Source organism: Danio rerio, chromosome 19 (genome assembly GCF_052040795.2).
Source record: "Danio rerio strain M-AB ecotype USA chromosome 19, GRCz13ab, whole genome shotgun sequence".
NCBI classification, from domain to species: domain Eukaryota; kingdom Metazoa; phylum Chordata; class Actinopteri; order Cypriniformes; family Danionidae; genus Danio; species Danio rerio.
Genome location: NC_141039.2, coordinates 1567501 through 1583113, shown reverse-complemented (window position 1 = coordinate 1583113; position 15613 = coordinate 1567501). Strand labels below are relative to the sequence as shown.

The 15613-nt window shown below is 38.1% G+C and overlaps 1 long non-coding RNA gene across 3 annotated transcripts in view; it reads left to right on the top strand.

Annotated features, from left to right (window-relative positions):
- Positions 1-15613, top strand: part of LOC137488455 (uncharacterized) — a 141588-nt gene that overhangs the window by 47185 nt on the left and 78790 nt on the right. For all 3 annotated transcript variants that reach the window (XR_015516316.2, XR_015516318.2, XR_015516317.2), the window contains exon 3: positions 1678-1765. This is a non-coding gene — a long non-coding RNA (uncharacterized LOC137488455). The remainder of the gene's footprint in view (positions 1-1677; positions 1766-15613) is intronic.

The following is a 15613-nucleotide window of genomic DNA, read 5'->3' as shown; positions in this document are numbered from 1 at the left end:
TGTTGTAAATGTTTGACTGTAGTGTTCTAGTCTGATAATCTAACTATTGTTTATACTGTTGTAATTCTAGACTGTCTGATTATAGTGTTCTTGTTTTATCTAATTGTGTTGTAAATGTTTCACTGTAGGGTTCTAGACTGTGATATTTTGTCTGATCATGTTGTAAATTATTAACGGGTTCCAGACTGTCTGATGATATTGTTCTAGCTTGTTTTCTAGTTTTTGAGGATAATGTTCCAACCTGTCTGACTTGATTGATGCTAGTTTGCCTGTTTGTTGTTATTCTGAACTGATTACAGAGTCTGATTACAGTGGTTCTAGTCTTTCTGATTGTTTTGTAAACGTTTCACTGTAGGGTTCTAGAATGTGTGATAGTTTGTCTGATTATGTAATGAAATATTGACTGTAGGGTTCTAGACTATCTGATGATATGGTTGTAGTTTGTTTGATTGTTGTAGTTTGTAGAATTTTAGACTGCCTGAGGATAATGTTGTAACTTGTCTGATTATGTTTACTGTAGGGTTCTAGATTGTTTAATTATGTTTTCTGGATCACACAGTCTAGAAGCAAACAGTGAATTTTTTTACAACATAATCAGAAAAAAAAATTTAAATGTGAAAGTTTGAAATTCGAAGCGGTGTAATGTTTTAGCTTGTCTGATTACGTTTTTGTTATCTGACTATTTGTTCTGGTTTTGTCTGAATGTCGGGTTCTAATTGGTCTAGATCGTATAAGTGTAATGTTTAAGCTTGTCTGATTATGTTGTAAAAGGTTCTAGACTGTCTGATTACAGTGTTCTAGTTTTTTTCTGATTGTGTTGTAAACGTTTCACTGTAGGGTTCTAGATTGTGTGATGATATTGTTCTAGTTTATTTGCTAGTTTCAGACTGTCTGTGGATAATGTCTGATTACATTTCACTGTAGGGTTCTAGATTGTATGATTATGCTTTATTTTTCTGATTAATACACCATCTTGAACCTACAGTCAAACTATTACAACATAATCAGAAAGAAAATATAACTATAACTATAAATTGACTATAAAATTGTAGACTGTGTAATGTTCTATCTTGTCTGATTATTTTTTTGTTGTCTTACTATTTGTTCTAGTTTTGTCTGAAAGTAGGGTCCTAATTGTTCTAGACTGTATAATTGTTCTGATTATGTTGAAATAGTTTGACTGATATGTTCTAAACTGATATTCTAGCTTGTCTGTTTGTTGTAATTCTAGACTGTCTGATTACAGCATTCTAGTTTTATGTGATTATGTTGTAAAAGTTTCATTCCAGGGTTCTAGACTGTGTAATAGTTTGTCTGATTATGTTGTAGAATATTGACTGTGTGATGATATTGTTCCAGTTATCCTGTCTGAGAATAATGTTCTAACTTGTCTGATTAAGTTCCACTGTAGGGTTCTAGATTGTATAATTCTAATGTTTTATTTTTCTGATCATCATACAGTCTAGAACCAACAGTGAGACCTTATAATATAATCAGAAAAAAATAAAAGAGTTTATACTGCAAAAGTTTGACTATAAAAGTCTCGACTGTCTAATTTTCTAGCTTGCCTGATTAGGGTTTTTGTAAATAGACTGTAAGAAGGGTTCAAAGTCCAGTTTGCTCTGTCCTGGAGACACTAGAGAGATAGTAAAGATGCTCTGTTTCTGTGCTCAGCAGTTTTCATCCATGGACTGTAAGAGGCCCGAGGGAATGCAGCAGTTTCCGCGAGGAGCGTCGCCTGTCGTCCCTCTGTAATCGATTCCAGGTACCGCAGAACCATATTCTAAAAAGAAGGATATTAACTGTCAGCACAACCCACATTCTTACACACACACACACACACACACGCACACACACACACACACCTACAGGAGAGTAAATTGGCCCTCAGGAAAGCTCTCATCTCACACGTTGCGGTTTGGTTTCAGGACAAATGAACGACACTTTGTCCTGCTGTGTCTTGCACTGCGAACTCTCTGGATCAATAATTCTTTTCTATCTTTCCTCTTTAATTTAATTGCGTGTGTATGTGCTATCCTCTCTGTTCCGCTGGGTTCTGGTGCACTGATAAAGAGTCAGATGTTTTAAAGGTTAGAAAAGCGCTTTATATAAAACATCTCCAGCTCTTTGACCTGTAGGTCGCACTGCTGCTGCAGTTTTGGGGATGGAGTGTTTGTGAGAGAAATAGATTTTCTGAAAGAGAACAGGATGGTTTAAGGTCTGATTATACAGTAGGACTTGTTTGCATCTGATTACATGCTTGGGTATTGGGTTTCAAAATGTGTTGTCATTGACTTCTGTTATGTCTGACAATATATAGCATAGCTGATTGTGATGTTCAGATTTACCTCACTTAAAAGTTCTAGTATTGTCTGAATGTTTTAAAGCGTTCTAGATTGTATGACTGTATGTTGTGGCTTGTCTGATTATGTTGATTTAATTTGACTGTAGGATTCTTGACTGTCTGATTACAGTGTTCTAGTTTTTTTTATTGTGTTGGTAAAGGTTTTACTGTAGGGTTCTAGACTGTGTCATGGTTTGTCTGATCATGTTGTAAAACATTGACTGTTTTCTGATTATTATACAGTCTAACCATAATTTAAAACATAAACCATTTACAACGTAATCAAAGAAAAAACATTATTTATGCAAAAGTCTGACTGTAAAATTTCCAGATTGTAATGTTCTAGCTTGTCTTATTATGTTTTGTTTTCTAATTTCTTTTTCGTCTGAATGTAGGGTTCCAATTGTTCTGGATTGTATGATTGTAATGTTGTAGCTTCTCTGATTAAATCGTGAAAGCTTGGCTGTTGGTTCTAGACTGTCTGATATTCTAGCTTGTCTGATTACGTGGTTCAAATTTGACTGTAGGGTTCTAGACTGTCTGATTACAGTGTTCTAGTTTTTCTGATTATGTTGTAAAATAGTAACTGCTGTTTTAGGCTTGTCTGATTATGTTGTTCTAATTTTGACTGTAGGGTTCCAGACTGTCTGATTACAGTGTTCTAGTTTTTCTGATTATGTTGTAGAAGTTTGGCTGTAGGGTTCTAAACTGTCTGCTATTCTAGCCTTGTCTGATTATGTTGTTATAATTTGCCTGTATGGTTCTAGACTGTCTGATTACAGTGTTCTAGTTTTTCTGATTATGTTGTAAAATAGTAACTGCTGTTTTAGGCTTGTCTGATTATTTTGTTCTAATTTTGACTGTAGGGTTCCAGATTGTCTGATTACAGTGTTCTAGTTTTTCTGATTATGTTGTAGAAGTTTGGCTGTAGAGTTCTAAACTGTCTGCTATTCTAGCCTTGTCTGATTATGTTGTTATAATTTGTCTGTATGGTTCTAGACTGTCTGATTACAGTGTTCTAGTTTTTCTGATTATGTTGTAGAAGTTTGGCTGTAGGGTTCTAGACTGTCTGCTATTCTAGCCTTGTCTGATTATGTTGTTCTAATTTGACTGTAGGGTCGTAGACTGTCTGATAACTGAGTTGTAGTTTTTTTCTGATTATGTTGTAAAAGTTTGATTAGGGTTCTAGACTGTCTGCTATTCTAGACTTGTTTGTTTATGTTGTTCTAATTTGACTGTAAGATTCTAGACTGTGTGATAGTTTGTCTTATTATGTTGTAAATTATTGGCTGTAGGGTTCTAGACTGTCTGATGATATTGTTCCAGTAATTATGCTAGGATTTAATCTATCTGAGAGCAATGTTCTAACTTGTCTCATGTTAAATTATGTTGTAATTTTTCACTGCAGGATTCAAGGCTGTGTTTTTGTAATGTTTTCTGGTTATTATGCGCTCTACAATGTAATCAGACAAAAAACATTAGTTATGTCAAAGTCTGACTGTAAATTTCCAGATTGTGATGTTCTAGCCTGCCTGATTATGTTTTGTTTTCTCATTATTATTATTATTTTTTTCCATCTGAATGTAGGGTTCTGATTGTTCTGGATTCTATGATTCTAATGTTGTAGCTTGTCTGATTATATTGTGAAAGCTTGGCTGTAGGTTGTGGACTGTCTAATATTCTAGCTTGTTTGATTACGTGGTTCAAATTTGACTGTAGGGTTCCAGACTGTCTGATTACAGTGTTCTTATTTTTACTGATTATGTTGTAAAAGTTTGACTGTAGTGTTATAGGCTGTCTGCTATTCTATTTTGTCAGATTATATTGTTCCACATTGACTAAAGGGTTCTAGACTGTCTGATGCTTTTGATGCTGATGCTAAGATGCTTTTAAATGATCTGATTCACAAAACCGTGAACTGTTCATGAATCAGAGTGATAATGTTCTTGTCTGATTGTGTTGTATTAATTTGACTGTATGGTTCTAGATCATCAGAAGATAATATTCTAGTGTGTCTGATTGTCTTGTTGTTAGTTGGATTCTAGTCTGTTCTAGAACAATGAATTAATAAGCAACAGTTCAAAAGATCTGATTCGCAAAACTGAACAGTTCAAGAATCAGATCCAAATCAACTATTCGGTGATTCAGTCACAGAGATTAACAGCTGAATGAAAAGAAAATCAATGAAAATGAGCAGAATTTTATTCAACATAGATTTGGGGAAGTTTTGGAAGTAACACATTTGGAGTTATCCGAGTCGTACTTTTAGGGACATTTGCATCCTTTTTATCTCAATCAAACTAATTAGAGAATGAGTACATTTGCAGTTGAACACACACGCGCACACACATACACACACACACACACACGCGCACACACATACACACATGCTATCAGCTGTGAATATCTCTTTCTCTCTGGCAATTCTCTTTCTGGGCCACTGTAAAACTTCACAGAGTCTCCTGCTGTGAGAGAGAGAGAAAGAGAGAGAGGCAGAGGGAGAGAGAGAGATGTATCTTTACCAGTCAGAGCGATTTATGAGCTCAGCCTATACAGGTATAATAGAGCTTCAACCAGAGTGACAAATTTGTGTGTGTGTGTGTCTGTCTATAACCGAAGACAATCACACACGAATGTGGAGAACAGGTGTTTTATGGCATCCTCTCTTCCTGTCTGTTAACATGACACTTCCTCTTTCTGTTCTTTACTGTAAGTAAACTGCTAAATCTGACCTGTTGAAATGAGATCTGGACATCTGATCAGGGTCTGTCCGCATCTGTGCATTGAGAAAGCTCAGATCTGTCCTTGAAAATGACCAGCACAGACATCTCAGAAAGCTGGAGACCGCCACATAATAAAAGAGTTTATTCGTTAAGGCTTCTTATCTCACAATTCTGACTAATCTATTTATTTATTTATTTATTTGTTTATTTATTTATTTATTTGTTTGTTTGTTTGTTTATTTGTTTGTTTGTTTGTTTGTTTGTTTGTTTGTTTGTTTATTTGTTTGATCAGTTTGGTAGTTTGAATCTTATATTTCTATATTTTTTTCAGGGTTGCATTTTATAAACAGGTTATTACCATTTGGTCTATTCATCCATCATCCATTCAACCATCCATCCATCCACTCATCCACCCATCCATCAGTGTTTCTATTTGTCCATCCATCCATCCATCCATCCATCCATCCATCCATCCATCCATCCATCAGTTTTTCTGTTTGTCCATTCATCCATCCATAATTTCATCCACACATCCATCCATTCATTCATCCATCCATCCATTCATCATTTCATCCAACCATCCATCCATCTATCTGTAATTTCATCCATCTATCCATTCATCCATCCATCCATCCATAATTTCATCCACACATCCATCCATCCATCCATCCATCCATCCAACCATAATTTTATTCACCCATCCACACATCCATCTATCCATCTATCATTTCATCCACCATTTCATCCATTCATCCATTTATCCATCCATCTGTCTATCATTTCATCCACCCACACATCCATCCATCCATCCATCTATCATTTCATCCACCCATCCATCATTTCATCCATCCATCCATTTATCCATCCATTCGTCTATCATTTCATCCACCCACACATCCATTCATCCATCTATCATTTCATCCATTCATCCATCCATTCATCCATCCATCCATCCATCCATCTATAATTTCATTCACCCATCCACCCATCCATCTATCATTTCATCCACCCATCCATCTATCATTTCATCCACCCATCCATCCATCATTCCATCCATCCATCCATCCATCCATCCATCCATCCATCATTTCATCCACCCACCCACACATCCATCCATCCATTCATCCATCTATCATTTCATCCATCCATCCATCCATCCATCCATCCATCATTTTATCCATCCATCCATATATCCATCCATCCGTCCATCATTTCATCCACCCACCCATTCATCCACCCATCCATCCATCCATCCATCACATTTTATCCACCCATCCATCTCTCCATCTTGTAGCATTATCAGTGGATAAAACATGGCAAACCTGTTTGAAAATCAATATTTTGTAACTCTTCCTAATGATATAGTGGCAACAAAAATGACATAGTTTACATAAAATGCAGTGTGTGTATAGAGAGAGAGAAAAGATGAGAATAAGAAGCACAGCAGAGGCTGGAGGAAACAGATCCCGCAACAAGCCAGCAGAGAAATGAGTCAGAGGAGCGCGGAGATTCACTCATTACTCTTCTTCCCTTTGAATAACACAATTAAAAGAGGGAAATTGTGCCGAGTATCTATTCGTCAGCCTAAAGAGCCTCTGCGCCTTGATAAAGACCGCGTTCAATCTCGCTCTGCAGGCAGGACGGCACTATTAACATGCTGTGGAACGCCTGCAGAATTGGGGAATATTTCATGTAAAAATGCTCTTGACATGCTATTAAGGTGAATTAGCTTGAGCCACTTGACTGTAAATGTTCTGATTAAGCCACGGCAGCTGCACGAGTGTGTGTGTGTGCATGTGGTTGACAGTGTCTCTTACTCTTATTCCCACTGTGTGTGTGGGTGTGCACTGCAGAATACACTCACTGGCCACTTTATTAGGTACACCTTACTAGTACCCGGTTGGACCCCCTTTTGCCTTGAGATCTGCCTTAATCCTCCGTGGCAGAGATTCAACAAGCTACTGGAAATATTCCTCAGAGGTTTTGCTCCGTATTGACATGATAGCATCACACAGTTGCTGCAGATTTGTCGGCAGCAACATCCCTAAGGTGCTCTGTTGGATTGAGATCTGGTGACTGTGGGGGCCATTTGAGTACAGTGAACTCATCGTCATGTTCAAGAAACCAGTCTGAGATGATTGAGCTTTATGACATGGCGCTCAGTTTCCTTTTCTTAGCTGACAGGATTGGCATCCGGTGTGGTTTTCTGCTGCTGTAGCCCATCTGCCTCAAGGTTTTGCTTTTAGAGATGCTCTTTTGCATACCTCTGTTGTAATGAGTGGTTATGTGTAGGTACGTTGCCTTACTATTAGCCTACTCACTTAATTTTACCTTATTACTTCTGAAAACAAGACCATATTTTTTACTTGTCTCGAAAATGCTTCTTGATTCAAGAATGTTTTGATATTCGGACTAGTAACAAGACAAAAACTGTAAGTATGAAATGCATTTATGCAGTTTGTGTGTCAAGCTAAAGTTAAACAAAAGCAAACAAAGATGAATCCAGGTGCAAGTGTCTTTATTATGACCAAATGTCTTGATTTTAAGTGTTTTTTATTTTTATTTTATTCATTTCAAGTTTTAATGTTAAAAGGTTTTATATGAATAGGGCATAGGGGAGATAACTGGGAATAGAACAGAGCCAGGAACTATGTTTCTAGCTACAGCTCCAGAGGTTTAGTTGCAAGTGCACAAGTTTGCGATGCAGTTTGCAAATGCTCGTTGGAATGAGGGATTTGGGAAATGGCAAATCAGCAAACTATATAATGATGGAACTTGTGACCTTAGTTGGCTAACGATGCACCCCAGAACAGCTGATCAGGGTTAAGAAATGACCCCATTTGATCAAAACAAAGACATGCAATACAACATACAAGGAGTAAAGCAAAACATAACCATGTGGTTTTGTCCCTTATTTATCAGGGCTCGCCACAGCATAATGAACCGCCAACTGTTCCAGCATATGTTTTACACAGTGGATGCCCTTCCAGCTGCAACCCACTATTGGGAAACATTCATACACACTCATTCACACACTCATACACTACGGCCAGTTTAGTTCATCAATTCCCCTGTAGCGCATGTGTTTGGACTGTGGGGGAAGCCAGAGGAAACCCACGCCAACTCGGGGAGTACATGCAAACTCCACACAAAAATGCCAACTGGATTCAAATTCAGCAACCTTCTTGCTGTGAAGCCACAGTGCTAACTAGTGCTTTTCTGTAAGGGTGGGGTTTAGGAGAGTAAGGGTGGGGTACAGACATATAATAAGAGTTTTTTTACAGTGTAAATCACATTACATTTCTCAGAGATGGGTTGCGGCTGGAAGGGCCTCCGCTGCGTAACAACTTGCTGAATAAGTTGGCGGTTCATTCCACTGTGGCGACCGCGGATTAATAAAGGGACTAAGCCGAAAGGAAAATGAATGAATGAAATCTAATTACGGATGTGGAAAGTCCTCATAAATCATAAAAATCAACCTGTGTGTGTGTGTGTGTGTGTGTGGTTATGCTTAAAGTCTCTCACTCTTACTCTCAGTGTGTGTGAGTGAGAGGATGTTTTAAGTGGTGTCCTGCTAAAAGCCCAGCGAGTGAATGACAGATGCTGAGAAACTGGATCTCCTGTGTGCTTTATGAGCTGAGAGCTGCAGCGGCTCCTCCTGACAGCAGCTCTCCGCTAATTCCATTACAACAGAGGATCTTAAAGGATGAAGAGAAACACTCGTACATCACAACTCTGTCTTCATTGACTCATTTAATGACATTCACGCACATTATTTGGACAGTAAGCTTCCATTAGTTACTGATAAGAACTAAGTATGATCGTAACACTTGTACTCGTTCATTCATTACATTTCAGCACAATGATAGGCTTAGTGTTTGTTTACCTACTATGGGAGTCAATGGGCTCTCATTCTTTAATTATCCTTCAGCTTAGTCCCTTATTTATCAGGGGTGGCCACAGTGGAATGAACCGCCAACTATTCCAGCATATGTTTTACACAGCGGATGCCCTTCCAGCTGCAACCCATACAAAAAACAAAGGGAAACTGAAGCCCTTGAAGGAAGCCCATGCCAACATATGGAGAACATGCAAACCCCACATGATTTTAAGTGGATGGAAACGAACTTGAGATGATTTGAGCTCTAAAGCAGTGGAGACTAGTGGAAACCCTTTAAGAGCTGCTTCACTGCTTTTATCTCCTCCGCTGTAATTAAACCTGCTGTCCCTCTAATGACTCTTGACACTGTTGCAGTCATCCTGAAGCTGATGCTCCTCCGTCATACAGGGTCCAACACACACTCTCTGGAGTTTACAGCCCGTCTGGATCAGATCTAAGCGCTTCTCATTCCCTCGTCTTTTATTGGAGGATTTTTAATAGCAGAGCGCTCCGCACATTAGCGCGTAATGTGATTTTATTACTCGCTGTACAAGCGCTTCAGACCAGACATGACAACATCAAGATGTTAGCGGACTGCATGTCTGACACGTGGCAATCATAATATTTATCTGTCTGTCTGTCTTTCTATCTGTTTCATATGTTATATCTGTCTGTCTGTCTGTTTCATCTGTCTGTCTGTCTGTCCGTCTGCCTGTCTGTCTGTTATATGTATCTGTCTGTCTGTTTCATCTGTCTGTTTCATATGTTATATCTGTCTGTCTGTCTGTTTCATGTTATATCTGTCTGTCTGTTTCATCTGTCTTTCTGTCTCTCAGTCTGCCTGTCTGTCTGTTATATCTGTCTGTCTGTCTGTCTGTTTCATATGTTATATCTGTCTTTCTGTCTGTCTGTTTCATGTTATATCTGTCTGTCTGTTATATCTGTCTGTCTGTCTGTTTTATGTTATATCTGTCTGTCTGTTATATCTGTCTGTCTGTTATATCTGTCTGTCTGTCTGTCTGTTTCATATGTTATATCTGTCTTTCTGTCTGTCTGTTTCATGTTATATCTGTCTGTCTGTTATATCTGTCTGTCTGTCTGTCTGTTTTATGTTATATCTGTCTGTCTGTTATATCTGTCTGTCTGTTATATCTGTCTGTCTGTCTGTCTGTTTCATATGTTATATCTGTCTTTCTGTCTGTCTGTTTCATGTTATATCTGTCTGTCTGTTATATCTGTCTGTCTGTTATATCTGTCTGTCTGTTATATCTGTCTGTCTGTCTGTCTGTCTGTCGGTCTGTTTCATATTTTATATCTGTCTGTCTCTTTCATCTGTTTGTCTGTCTCTCAGTCTGCCTGTCTGTCTGTTTATCTGTCCGTCTGTTTGTCTGTCCGTTTCATCTGTATCTCTGTCTGTCTCTATGTTTGTCTGTTTTATCGGTCTGTCTGTCTGTTTCTCTGTAAGTCTGTCTGTCTGTCCGTCTGTCTGTCCGTCTGTCTATCTGTCTGTCTGTCTGTCTCTATGTCTGTCTCTTTTTTTGTCTGTCTGTCTGTTTTGTCTGTCTGTCGGTCTGTCTGTCTGATTTTTTTGTCTGTCTGTCTGTTTCATATGTTATATCTGTCTTTCTGTCTGTTTCATCTGTCTGTCTGCCTGTTTCATCTGGCTGTCTGTCTCTCCGTCTGCCTGTCTGTCTGTTATATCTGTTTGTCTGTCAGTCTGTCTGTCGGTCTGTTTCATATGTTATATCTGTCTGTCTGTTTCATCTGTCTGTCTGTCTCTCAGTCTGCCTGTCTGTCTGTCTGTTTATCTGTCCGTTTCATCTGTCTGTATCTCTGTCTGTCTCTATGTTTGTCTGTTTTATCGGTCTATCTGTCTGTTTCTCTGTAAGTCTGTCTGTCTGTCTGTCTGTCTGTCTGTCTGTCTGTCTGTCTGTCTCTATGTCTGTCTGTCTGTTTCATGTGTCTGTCTCTATGTCTGTCTCTAAGTTTGTCTGTCTGTCTGTCTGATTTTTTGTCTGTCTGTCTGTTTTGTCTGTCTGTCTCTATGTCTGTCTGTCTGTCTGTCTGTCTGTTTTGTGTATCTGTCTGTCTTTCTGTCTGTCTGATTTTTTGTCTGTCTGTCTGTTTCTTCTGTCTGTCTGTCTGTCTGTCTGTCTGTTTTGTCTGTCTGTCTGTCTGTCTGTCTGTCTGTCTGTCTGTCTGTCTGTCTGTCTGTTTTGTCTGTCTGTCTGTCTCTAAGTCTGTCTGTCTGTCTGTCTGATTCTATGTCTGTCTGTCTGTCTGTCTGTCTCTATGTTTGTCTGTCCGTCTGCCTGTCTATCTGTCTGTCTGTCTGTTTGTCTGTCTGTCTCTAAGTCTGTCTGTCTGTTTGTCTGTCTCTATGTCTGTCTGTCTGTCTCTAAGTCTGTCTGTCTGTCTCTATGTCTGTCTGTCTGTCTGTCTCTAAGTCTGTCTGTCTGTCTCTATGTCTGTCTGTCTGTCTGTCTCTAAGTCTGTCTCTATGTTTGTCTGTCCGTCTGTCTGTCTATCTGTCTGTCTGTCTGTCTGTCTGTCTGTCTGTTTGTCTGTCTGTCTGTCTCTATGTTTGTCTGTCCGTCTGTCTGTCTATCTGTCTGTCTGTCTGTCTGTCTCTATGTCTGTCTGTCTGTCTGTCTGTCTACCTGTTTGTCTGTCTGGGCTCTGAACCTACACTCCCAGTTCAGCTCGATTAGGATCATCATGTCATCGATTGGGTTCAGTTGGGAATTGCTGACTGTATAACCTGCTATGTTGTATTAACCCAGTGCTGGTTATATTGCTCTTGCTGTAGAAGCACTTCAGACCAGACATGACAGCATGAAGCGTGTGCGGATGTTAGCGGACTGCATATGTCTGACACGGGGCCGGATAATGGACGAGGAGCATGGGGATCGATGTATTCTCCTCAAACAGCAGTGTTATTTGAGCTAACAGTGTCAGTGGAGAGCTGACAGTCTGCTCTAATGCGGCCGGTTCAGGTTGCAGAGACCAGCAGACAGAGGAGAGAGTCCGTTCTCAGCTCATCCTAATGCACTCCTGCATTCAACAGCACTCCAGCAGAGTCTAACTGACAGAGCTGAGGCCCTCTGCGCTCTGTCTGTCTGTGTGTCTATCTGTCTGTCTGTCTGTCCGTCCGTCTGTCTGTAAAGAAAAGAAAATACCTTTTGGGTGAGTGTATTTGACCCCTGTTGTGGTAAATATATAAAATAAATATCGCTAAGTTACGAAGTATGTTATCTATCTCAAATGCAGAAAAGCCAGTCCATGCTTTTATGACCTCTAGGCTGGATTACTGTAACACTCTGTTTGCTGGCTGCCCAGCATCCTCTATTAATAAACTTCAACTAGTACAAAATGCAGCTGCCAGAGTTCTAACAAGGTCTTGAAAATATGATCATATCACCCCAATGTTATTATTATCATGTTACTATCTTGCTACAATCCAACTCGCTCTTAAGTATCTCAAAACTCAGGGCTCTTGGTAGTACTTAGAACGGCAAAGTCTACTAAAGGAGGTCGAGTCTTCTCATTTATGGCTCCTAATCTCTGGAATAGCCTTCCTGTTAATGAAGCTCAGACACAGTCTTTGAGTTCAAAACTAGATCAAAGAGCTATCTTTTTAGTAAAGCACACACTCACACTCCAATGCTTTACATGTTTGTTTATATAACTGCTGTTTTCATTTAAAGCACGTCTTTCTTGCACTGATATTTAATATCTCTTGTTTAGATACACTATGAACAGACGCTACTCTAATTGTTTTGTTCGTTCTCTATTTCCACATGGGGATACTCATACCGTGGCCTCCAGAGATTGCGCAGTGCCATTGATGTGAGATATATATATATAAACATATATAAAATATAAGAAAAAAAAATATATATATATATAAAAAAAATATATATATATATATATATATATATATATATATATATATATATATATATATATATATATATATATATATATAAAGAAATAATAAAATAAAAAAAATAAAAAACATTTAACAAACCCATATATATATATATATATATATATATATATATATATATATATATATATATATATATATATATATATATATATAATTTATTTATTTTTTTTTCATTTATTATTTCTTTTTTTAAAACAATCCATCAGTTGGGATTCTCCATATTTGACCCAATAAAAAAATAATAACTTAAATTTGATTAAAACAATATTGCAATGGTTGACTTTGTCCATATTTGACTCAACAATGGGTTACAAATATTTTAAATTTAATTAAAAACAAATGGTTAGGCTTGTCCATGTTAAACACAACATTAGGTTAAAGTTTTGTATTTAGATATGTATTTTTTTGAAAAACAACCCATACATTTGGAATCTTCATATCTGACCCAACATTTGGTTAAAATGTTGCATTTAAATATGTATGATCTTTAAAACAACTTATACATTGGGATTCTTCATATTTGACAAACATTGGGTTGAAATGTTGCATTTAAATGTGTATATTTTTAAAAACCATCCGTATATTGTAATTCTTCATATTTGACCCAACATTGGGTTAAATGTTTTATTTAAATTTGCATTTTTTTAAAACAACCCATTTGATGGGATTCTTCGTATTTGACCCAAGATTGGGTTAAAATGTTGTATTTGAATATGCATTTTTTAAACCAACCCATCAGTTGGGATTCTCAATATTTGACCCAATAATTGGGTTTAAAAATAATAATAACTTAAATGTAATTAAAAAAAAATACTGCAGTGGTTGACTTTGTCCATATTTGACTCAACAATGTGGCTTCACAGCAAGAAGGTCGCTGGTTCAAGCCTCGGCTCAGTTGGCGTTTCTGTGTGGAGTTTGCATGTTCTCCCTGCATTCGCGTGGGTTTCCTCCGGGTGCTCCGGTTTCCCCCACAGTCCAAAGACATGCGGTACAGGTGAATTGGGTAGGCTAAATTGTCCGTAGCGTATGAGTGTGTGTGTGGATGTTTCCCATATATGGGTTGCGGCTGGAAGGGCATCCACTGCATAACAACTTGCTGGATAAGTTGGTGGTTCATTCTGCTGTGGCGACCCCGGATTAATAAAGGGACTAAGCCAACAAGAAAATGAATGAATAGCACACGTGCTGCTGCTGATGTGACAATAAAAGTGATTTGATTTGACATTGGGTTTAAAAAATGTCATTTAAATGTAAGATAAAAAATCTGTCTGTCTGTCCGTCCATCTGTCGTTCTACTGTTCCATCTATCTGCTCTGTCAGTCTGTCTGTCATTATATTTGTCTGTTTGTCTACCAAACTCTCGGGTTGTTTCCATGTTTGCACCAATGTTGATTTAAAGCCACCCAGCATTTCTATATGGTGCTCTGAGACGCTGAAAGAGTTTCTGCGTTTGTGCGGCGTGCACTAATGGCCTCCAGAGATCTGCTTCTTTGTTACGTGTGAATTTTGAATCATTTCTTCAACACCACCCGGCGGCTTGCTCAAGGACGTCCGGCTATAAATATATCAATCACAGACTCATTAATGAGCCCCAAACACTTCTAAAAGCACCAGCAACACTTTAAAGCTGCCATGTTTCCGTCGCTGATGTTAAGTCTATAAAATGGGCTTTGGGTTATTCTGACAGGCTGCTCTCAAACAGAAACACAAATCTGATATTAATATCTGTGTGATAATGATCTGGCAGTAATTAAATGAGCGTCAGATGTTCACTCGCTAATGAATAAAGCAGACATTCACAGATGAAGAGTGCTTTATTCTGTTTGTTTGGTTTCCTTCAGTCTGATTTTATGCTGACTCTAACCTTCAGACAACCTTAAAGCAACATGAGTGCTATCCATCAAGACAAGGTTACAGGAGATCCTGCGTCTCTGTGTGAAACTCGATCAATCAATCAGTCAATCAATCACTGTGAGAACTCTCCCGCTTTCCTCTCACTCATCTGATGTCTTCAGTCTTTCACAGAAGCCTCTCGCTTTCCTCAGTGTTCGTCTATTGCTGTGAGGAAGAGCTGAGTTTCCAGCATCATCACTCCAGCCTTCAGTACCACTGCTCATTGTTCTGTTGTTCAATCATGCTGTCTATCGATTAATCATCCATCCATCATCGTTCTGTCATCCATCCTTTGTTCTGTCTATTGTTTTATCATCCATCCATCATTTATCATTCTATCATCCCTCCATTCATTTATAGTTCAATCATTCCTTTGTTCTATCATCCATCCATTCATTTTATCATCTGTCCATTCCTCTGAATATCCATTGTTCTATCATTCATCCATACGTTGTTGTCTATTATTTTATCATTCATTCATTCATCCATCCATTCATCCATTCATTCATTCATTCATTCATTCATTCATTCATTCAGTCATTCATCTATAATTGTACTGTCCAATGTTCTGTCTATTATTTTATGATCCATTCATTCATCCATCCATCCATCCATCCATCCATCCATCCATCCATCCATCCATCCATCCATCCATCCATCCATCCATCCATTCATTCATTCATTCATTCATTCATTCATTCATTCATCTATAATTGTACTGTCCATTGTTCTGTCTATTATTTTATCATTCATTCATTCATTCATTCATTCATTCATTCATTCATTCATTCATTCATTCATCTATAATTGTACTGTCCATT